The sequence below is a fragment of the Pollicipes pollicipes genome, unplaced genomic scaffold, assembly GCF_011947565.3.
Source record: "Pollicipes pollicipes isolate AB1234 unplaced genomic scaffold, Ppol_2.1 Scaffold_3087;HRSCAF=3621_pilon_pilon_pilon, whole genome shotgun sequence".
Classification (NCBI taxonomy): Eukaryota; Metazoa; Arthropoda; class Thecostraca; order Pollicipedomorpha; family Pollicipedidae; genus Pollicipes; species Pollicipes pollicipes.
This window is the reverse complement of record NW_023596225.1, coordinates 29,801,050-29,810,234: the sequence shown is the minus strand read 5'-3', so window position 1 is coordinate 29,810,234 and position 9,185 is coordinate 29,801,050. Positions and strand designations below refer to the sequence as shown.

The following is a 9,185-nucleotide window of genomic DNA, read 5'->3' as shown; positions in this document are numbered from 1 at the left end:
AGTGGTGGTGGTGTTTTCTGTGGTGACAATGACACAGCAATACCTCCCTTGTCACGCAAACAGTTATAACTATTTCAAGATAAAACTATACGCTCATGATGAAAATATGCCCGCTTGTATCATAAAGCTCGACTCCTGCGCCCATTCTCCATTGTCCACGTCCATGTCACGTCCACGTCACGTCCATGTCCATGGACAAACGTAGCATCTCGATATGGCTCATTAGCTGTCGTGTACTTTGGGAATCATTTAGTAAGACTTCGAAATTGCCACCACAAAATTGCTATGTTTTCAGTGACTCATGCATTCACAGTCAATTATTCACTGGAATGCCCCCACCGGCAGCTTCTGCAACGCTTGACCTCGTAAGACGGGATGGAATGACTCTTCCTTTTGTGTATTAGGAGCGGTAGCACGACATAATTTCATTGATGCCTACGTAGTATCGGACGGTGGAATTATCTGCCCCTCAAGAGACGTCGGCATGTGCTTTCTGTGCTCGCATGAATGCTTTTGTTATTCGTGACGCTTTCGGTAACGTCTCATGCCTTGTTTTCTTCCTTTCAGGAGTTCCCAGCCAGCGCAACACACAACGGTCCAAAACATACCCACCTGTATTGTGTTTCCGTCCAACAACAGCCGACATTCCGAGCTGAGCTCGCCTCTCTCGCCGTCTCCCTACTCCTCTCGACGAGAGTCGCGGTCGCGGCTGTCGCCGGGCCCTCAGCGCAGCTGCCGGGCCGCCGCCGTCCGGCATCGCCCCGCCGCCGCCGCCCGCAGCGGACCTCGAGCCGTCTCCCGCCACCGGCGCCGCACGCGCAGGGGCTAATCACCGCCGCGATGTCCATTAGCCGGGTAAGCGGTCCCTCGACGGCCGGCCGCGGAGAAACCGCGCTCGCTCCTCGCACCCTCCGCTGCTCCCGTCGCCGTTACGGGGGCGCTGGGAGCGGCTTGTGGCCGCCGCCGCGGTCTGCGCCCCAGCGCCGATAGACATATTAACCGCCTGTTCATCGGGTGCGACAGTCTGGCGGTTTAGGTGTGCGTTACATTGGTCAGTGGCGTACGGGAGGCTTTCAGGTTGATGTTGCGGTTTGAATGGGCAGTTGTGTCACGCTCCAAACAGGTGTATGAAATACTGAGGATTATGCCTTAGTGCCACCAACATGGCACAACATATCCCTCGTCCTAACCAGGTCAGTGATGTTCATCTCTAGCTGTGTACAAGAGGTCTTCCGACCATTGTAGAACATCCGGCTTGTTAATGATAACATTTTCATGGAAACATCTATGCTGCAAGCCTTGTTGCAAATGACTCTTGGGCTCCATTTCTTTTGGTTTGTTCAACATAATTTATTCCCTAAACCAGCCTCCTCCAAGTTCAGAACCAGACTGCCGGTTGCTGAGAAATTACAAACATCTTATGTGGGTGCAAACACAGATTTCAAAGTTGAAAGCCGTTGTCACCATCATCCACACTACTGCAGATCCACTGCAGGTGCGTACGATACGTTCCCAAATTTTAGAAGCAATGCGGAAACCAAGCATTTACCCCGTAAACGGTTACACACGCTTGCAACTTTCCTTCGCCTCAGGCTAATGCAGTGAGAACAATTATAATTACCCCTATTCGGCAATGATCAGCGGCAGCGGCGAATTCTCTGCGTTCTCAGGCAGCGCTTTGTCGCCTCGGCCGGGGCAAAGCTGCTGCTGCGGCTATACGCACATGCCGCCTGGCCGAGAACCGCACGCATTTTCCCATCGTCCCCGGATTTATGAGCGGACGATGATAAAGGATATCTGACAGTTATGGAATCATTAGCCCAACGGCACTTCCTGCGCACATCGGGGAGAAATCCAGGTCGGGAGACAACAGCGGAGCCAGAAAGGCGTGTCACTATTATAACCACAGAGGCGGATTTCATGTGCGCCCATCCATTTGACCATTTAATAACCGGTGTAGGTGCATTATACGGCTCTAGAGCTTTACAGTGGAGGGATCTATGACGATCTGAAGATTAGAAGATACTTGGTGGGAGAGAAGGGCTGGAAAACATGTATACGTACGATCCCCTATGGCGGCGTGCATGACCATTAGTCTTTGTGGTCGGTGCATGGACGGTAAAGATGCCAAACAACATGTTAAATGATTCAGTGGTGGTGAATGCCAACTGATATACAGCTTGGTAAGCTCTTAAGCGACTGAGTATTCCTTTTCCTAGTGGGATTTATCGCCTGGGTGACAAATTCTGCCGTCTATGCGACAACACGGCGTCCAGTGCGCTCTATAATTGCACCACTTTCGCTCTCGACGGATACAAATTAGACGTCAGACGGTGATTCATTTTCCCCAGAACAGGTGCCGAGAAACTCGGCCGCCCTTTGGCGCCCGGTGCGGCGCCAGCTGACGCGAGAGTCGCCGCGTGGACAGCGCGCGCGCGCCGAAAACGGCGCGGCGGCGCGTGCGCCCGCGATCCAGCCGCGGTTTCGTCACCCCTCGGGCGCGGGGCGGTGGGCAACGCGAGGGCTCTTCCGAGTACACGCGGTCGAAAACGGCGGTAATTGGACGGCGTTGCCGGCAGCCGTGGGAACCATTTTCTCGCCACGATCGCCGCGTGTGAGCTCCCGGAGATTGCAGGCGGCGGTTTTGACACTGAAAACCGGCCACCGTGAGGCTTCATGATGCGCAGATTGGGAAACGGCGTGTGTTTTATCCCGGATCGCTTGTTACAGCGCCATGGCTGGGTCTCGCTCCTGGCTTAAATTGCCTGATTACGGCGCTGGTTTTCATGTTGAGATCGTTCAGGCGGCCATTATTTGATTGCTGCAACACAGGCGTGAACATCGCCAGGGTGATGTGTCAAAGTTTACCCACGAGACCATCACGAGATCATTGCTCCTCACGCCGTGAAATGGACTAGCATTCTTGTACACACCGAGTTCACAGCAAGTTTACGCTGTACTCTGTGGGATTATCGGCACCTTATTAGCGGTTATGTCATGTATTTCACAACACATAGTTGTTACGCCGCCGGCGCCGGCTGTTGTCAGTACGCTATCGGACAATGAGACGATTTATCATGTCTCGGGCAGCGATCACCAGTGAGCTTCCACAGCGACAAGCTCAGAGACGGGAATAAACCTCCCCGATCCGTTAATTAAACCCGTCATTAAACAGCACTGTGACACCTTAAATGTCATAAATCACACCATGAACAAACTATGTGATTGCTGGCCATCGTATCATAACTGAAACGATGACATTGAATTCACCTCCCGCGCGCTGAGGTTTGAACAAGCCAGCGGCACGGTTCGCCGCAGACGGCCTTCATCAGCACAGCGACACGCTCGGGGCAAATTCCAAAAGCCGTACTGGGAGGAATGGCTGCCTACAGCCATTAATGGCTCAATTATAATGTGTTACAATCTGATTTTTGCGATATTATTGGTGCCCCACCGCAAGGGCTTTTCTGGTTAAATTGTGTTAGTAGCACACGCATACATGAAACGCATGCACGGCGAAGCTCTGCGGTATTCACGACACAAGTCCTTAAGCACCCGATTAATGTCAGAATGGGGCGGGGTAGCACGTGTGCATACTACGGAGCTATAACCATTTACCAGGCTTGGAGAGCACTGAACGCTGCCTCAGGGCCGATAGAGAGCCTCACGCCTTGAGTAAACCCATAGGTGCCAATAAGAAATTGGTAACGGTTTGGTTGTGTACTGTACAGACTTTCGGAGAATTACGGTAGATATGGATACGTGTAAAGGGTTTACAAAATGCTGGGTGGGATGTTAACTGTTCTTGTTTGCGATTCTGTTGCCGAAATTAGTTCCATTCACAATGTTTACAATTACCAAAGCAGAAAGTTAAGTTTGGGCGTAGACTTTCATGGAAATCTTCATAATTTAGACTTGAAGTGCTGGAAATGCAAACAGGTGGACAATGGGTGGACGCAACGGATGAGGAGTGGGTAGCAGGTGGGTATGGCACAACCCCCATGGGCAGAAGGTGAATAAGGTACAGGGAATATCGTCCGTGAAGACCTCTTATGGTAAAGTCGCACCCTCGGGATGGGTCAGCCGACTGAAGGGCATGTTTCAATACAGATCATGCCCGCGAACCCGACGCCGCCAGCGCTGGTAGCACGGCATCAGTCCCACAACATGGCGATCACTTCCTACCTGCTGCCATCCGCAGGAAAGGCACCGGTCGAGTCGGCTTACATACTGTCATCAGGTTTGAACTGAGGGCTTCTCAAGTACCCGCATGCATGCACACGCGCACTAGTAAGCCATTTCACCGAAAATAGAAGGATTCGGAGACAGCAAGGCTCGAACGCGGTCGGGGGCAGGGCGCCGTCCCATCGCACGAGAGCCGCATAACGCTCCACGCCGCCCACACCGCTCGGTGTGATGCGAATGGATGTTTATACACCATCAAGTACGCGGATTGTAGCATGGAACTGTACCCAGGCCCTCAAGCTTCAGTCCAGCCCTCCGCATGGCGGCATCAGGGAAACCGCGGCTCGTCTCTAGGCCGTGTTCCGGTCTGCAGCGTCCAGTTCTCCCGGGTGACGGCCGGCTGGATTGATGTTAGCGTCGACAGCGATGCCTGTCGCGTTCACACTCGGCTGCCGGCGGTTGCCGTTGTTCAGCTTCGCACGGCCCGTTCGGCGCTGGCCTGTTTTCACCGGCGGCGCTGGCCGCAGCTGCGTCCGCCGTGACGCGGCAGGACAGCCCGGCAATCGCGCCGCGCAACGGCACAAAGGCCGCCAGCGGCGCGGCTGGATGCAACGCATCCACGCCCCGAATAGGGAAAGCATGATCGTGGCCATCTGGAAGCATTGCTGTTCCGGCTAGCGAGGCGCGTTTGGCCACGCGTTTGGCCATAGGTGGGAGGCTATAGCGCTGCGCATTGTTTGTTGTCTTCTCTCTGCGTGTTTCACTCCCTTTCTCTCACTGTGCCCCAAATCCATTTCAGACGATTTGCAGGAAACTTTTAGACAATCCACCGCGACGCGAACCAGTGTGAATGATTGCTGCCGGGCGAGACCTCAGTGGGTGTGGCAGTTAGTGCATATGACATCACAGCTCAGCTGTGCTATGTATGATAGCTAAAACACTCGGAACTGCAAATCTGCATATGTATATATATATATATATATATATATATATATATATATATATATATATATATATATATATATATATATATATATATATGTGTGTGTGTGTGTGTGTGTGTGTGTGTGTGTGTGTGTGTGTGTGTGTGTGTGTGTGTGGAAATAACACACATTGCAAACACAGATCAGTTCTAGCTCTAATAAACTGCATGCAGGGAAAAAGCTACACTTCTTGTGGTACCCCTCAAGGCGTCGAAATCGACGCACCGTCGTCTTACTCAAGCTGGATGAGCCTGAAATCGAACATGTCGATAGAAATTGGCTCGCTTCCAAGTGTCCATGCCCGATACGTCCTTGACCGGCCCACATGCTTACCAGAGACCGTTTGCGGTGGCGGAGGGGTGAGATCGGCCCGATAAGGGTGCCCTGCCCCCGATAGACATGGTCTAAATGAGCTTTCGCCAAAATTGATAGCTCACAGACAGGAGGAAGGGAGAACAAATTGCTATAGAACAGATGGTTTTAGAACAAGTCGAGGTATGTAATTTGTCCACTTTTATTTCGCTCCAGTCAATCAATGAGTTGCATTGTTTTTTGATAGCGGACTGGCTGTTGCCTGTCGCGTCGGCGAGCGGAGAGGTCGGCTGTCAGAGCAGTCGCACCCGTGTCGGGCAGCGACGTGTCTTACGTCTCCGTGAGGAAATTAAGCAATATGCATTCAAACTTAACTGTATCGTTTTGTGCTGTCAATAATAATTCATCCGTCCTCGTATGTTGCGTGAGCACGGGCATTCCACATCTGGATACCTTCCGTGAAAGCGTCTCCGACGCTGCGATAATAGTACGTCTCAAGCCCTGCGAGGCGTCCTGGACCGTGGGGCCGACCAGCCGTCATTGAACCGACCGGGGGTGCGGGGCGCATTCGGAAAACCACTGCTCGCTGATTGGTTGTTAACAAACATAAATTCGGAGCTGATGCAATGAGTTTTATCGGATCATAATGCCGGCGTCGGAACGATAGCCCCGCTCAGGCGTAACACGGAGCGCCACGTCATCTCCCTGTTGTACGCTACGCCATATCGCATGCATGCGAATGACGATGGAAACGCGAGCTTTCTTGGAAAAACTGCCTTCGCGGAGAGCTAAAAAGGTTCAGGTATGGCGGGTGTTAATTCAAACGCGTGTCTTTCCTATGATTTATTAACGTATTGATGTGATATATACTTCATGCAGCTCTTGTCATATCTATCGCTCCTTACGCAACTTTACCTTAAACCTACTGCCTATGTTAAAATATTTGTCACGTTGTTGTTAGAAATAATCTGCGTAGTTCTGGGCACATCACATTGTGTGAAAAGTGTAAAGGAATATCACGGGACGTGATATAGTTTTTCAAAAGGTTTGGTCAAATGCGGACCGGAAAAAATGTTCTCCATCGACAATGATATCGTATTTTGACTTGACCAGGACGCCAGCCGCCGCTGTGTGGGGCCCCATGTCCGTCCACAGCTGGGACCGGTGCGACCCGTAAGCCGGTCGATCAGCTCGCCCCGTAGGTGTTCAGCCAATGACAGCTCACCCCGCATGCATACGACCAATAGCAGCTCACTCTGCAGGTGTTCGGCCAATGACAGTTCATCCTGCAGGCGTACGGCCAATGTCGGTTCACCCTGCAGGCGTGCGGCCAATTGCAGGGGACTCGTAACGTCAAACCATGTAATGTAGTAGTAGTAGTATAGTAGCTTCCAAACTGTCTGACGTCAGTGACGACCTCTCTCGTGCAAGTCCGTCTGGCGAGTCAAGCAAATACGAATTATCAAAGTCCGAGGCATTTATTCGCAAGAGGTATCCGCCCAATGGCTTTCACCAACACACACTCAACGCAGGTGTTCACAAGGTCAACCAGCACCAGCAAAAGTCTAGCTCTTCATTACGTCTTTGAATCTCTACGGCGACAGACTCGAGTTATAAAGACTCGCCTCAATACAGAAACAATCACGACCACGTGGCATCGAAATCATGGGTATTACGTGATGGCCAACCAATCAAAAACGTGTTTCACCCGATGGATGGGAGTTGTAAGCTAAACCAATCAGAGAGAACGGGATTGCCTTGCGGTCGCAGAGCCTGACGGATGCTTTTTTGATTATTTTCTTAAATTGCTTGACGCTTACCTGTTGAGCCATCGCGACAGCTCACTGTCTCGTTACACGCGGTTGGTTCTGAGCGGCGGTGGTCTGGGGCCTACAGGTGCTGCTTCCGGGTCTGCTGCTCCTGCTTCTGGGCGCGCCCGGCCCGAGTCTCGGCCGACCGCCGCGACAGCGAGATGACGTCACCCGCCTCCGCCGCACAAACACAGGTGACGTCACACGCGTCCGCCGCACAAACACATGTGACGTCACACACACACACACCCGTCGCACAGCCACAGGTGACGTCACACACACCCCACCGCACAGCCATATGTGACGTCACACGCCTCCGCCGCACAGCCACAGGTGACGTCACAGGGTGTCACGAGTGACGCACAGCGCTGCCAGACGCAGGACTACAGTACAGCATATGCCGACGACATAAGACTCAGCTCTGCCCCAGTCATGACTTCAGAACACAGGCGTTGTCACATCACCCGCTGTTTCCATATTTCGCCATAGATGGCCCCTGACAAAGGCAAAAAGTAGCGTAATTCGTTATCACTAAGTTGAGACTCCCGCCCTACCCTTAACCCTTTGCTACAACCTGCTCTGGACTTCAGAACTAAGCTTGTTTTCCTTAGTTCGTCCATCGGTGTTACTCAATCAGAAGGTAACCATAAATAGATTGATGATGAATCACGTAACGACCCATATGAAAGACTTTACGGTAGATCGGCCGTCGTACTTAGCATGGTTTTCTGCGGCTGAGACAACTGTTTATGCATTTGCGAAAGAGTGTTTGGCCTCTCCTTCATCATAACATTCGCAGCTGTTTGTTTCGCTTGTCACGTGCCGTGTGGCCAAAGAAAGCTTTTACGTTTCTCGGACCACACGACATGAAACTCTCGTCCGATACGGTGAGTCTCAAAAATAGAGCTCAACGCAAACAATATTCATGTCTCCCGTGCTGCGTGTTCATTGCGAACAGCTGTGCTATGCTGTTTGCTTATGCGCAGTAACATTACTTTTTTCCTCAGAGCGGTCGATCCTATCCCGCGTGACGTCATCTGAAGAAGTCGCCGACACCACCCTAGACTCGGATGACTGGCAAGCCGGCCACTGGAGGCCTCTCCAGCGCCAGTCCGACGGCGACCTGGAGTCCGCCCGAACTCGGACCATTCCCGAGCTGGCGCGTCCGCCGGCCGACGACAACAGCGCCGCTGTGGCGGCAGACAAAACCTCCCGCGCCGAGGGCGCCATCGGCGCGCCGAGTACACCGGACGAGTGGCAGCCGCTGGCTCCTGGGAGCGAGACTCGCCGCGGCCGCCGTCTCGCGCCGGACGGCGCCAACGGCGGCGTTCGCGGCACCACCGACGATGAGCTGGCGCGCGCGGAGCGCAGCCGGCGCGTACACTTCATCCAGGACGTGCACCGGTCGCACGTGGTGGCGCTCGAGTCTGCCGACTTCCGCAACGGTACGTTCGTGGGCGAGGTGCACGGCGAACTTAATCCGTGGCTGCAGCGGTACGCGCCCTACTACTACCCGCAGAACCCGTTACCGACGCAGCTGAACCAGCAGGCGGACAGGCGGCTGGACCCGCAGCTGCGCGAGGTGCGCATCGCGGACACGGTGCTCGTGCCGCCCAAAATCAAGTTCTCGGACCAGGTGCTGCGCACCGTCCACGACGCCAAGCTGCGATCGCTGCCGACGCCGCGCGAGCAGGTGTACATCGGCGTAAGGAAGGAGGTGGTGGACGGAGGAGAGAGCGACGGGGGCGAGCCGGAGCCGCGAGGGGAGGATTCGGGGAGGAAGGGAGGCGAGCCAGGGAACGAGGAGTCTGGGAGGAAGGGAGGCAAACTGGAGCCGAGAGAGGCGGAGTGGTCGCCGGCCAGGCCGCCCAGCGAAGGGTACGCTCCTAACGCG

At 53.6% G+C, this 9,185-nt stretch overlaps 1 long non-coding RNA gene across 1 annotated transcript; it reads left to right on the top strand.

Moving 5' to 3' along the window:
• The first annotated feature begins 798 nt into the window (after positions 1 to 798).
• Positions 799 to 8,501, top strand: LOC119114938 (uncharacterized). Its single transcript, XR_005096087.1, has 3 exons — positions 799 to 855; positions 7,377 to 7,485; positions 8,299 to 8,501. It is a non-coding gene; the product is annotated as an uncharacterized LOC119114938 (long non-coding RNA).
• The last annotated feature ends 684 nt before the right edge of the window (positions 8,502 to 9,185 follow it).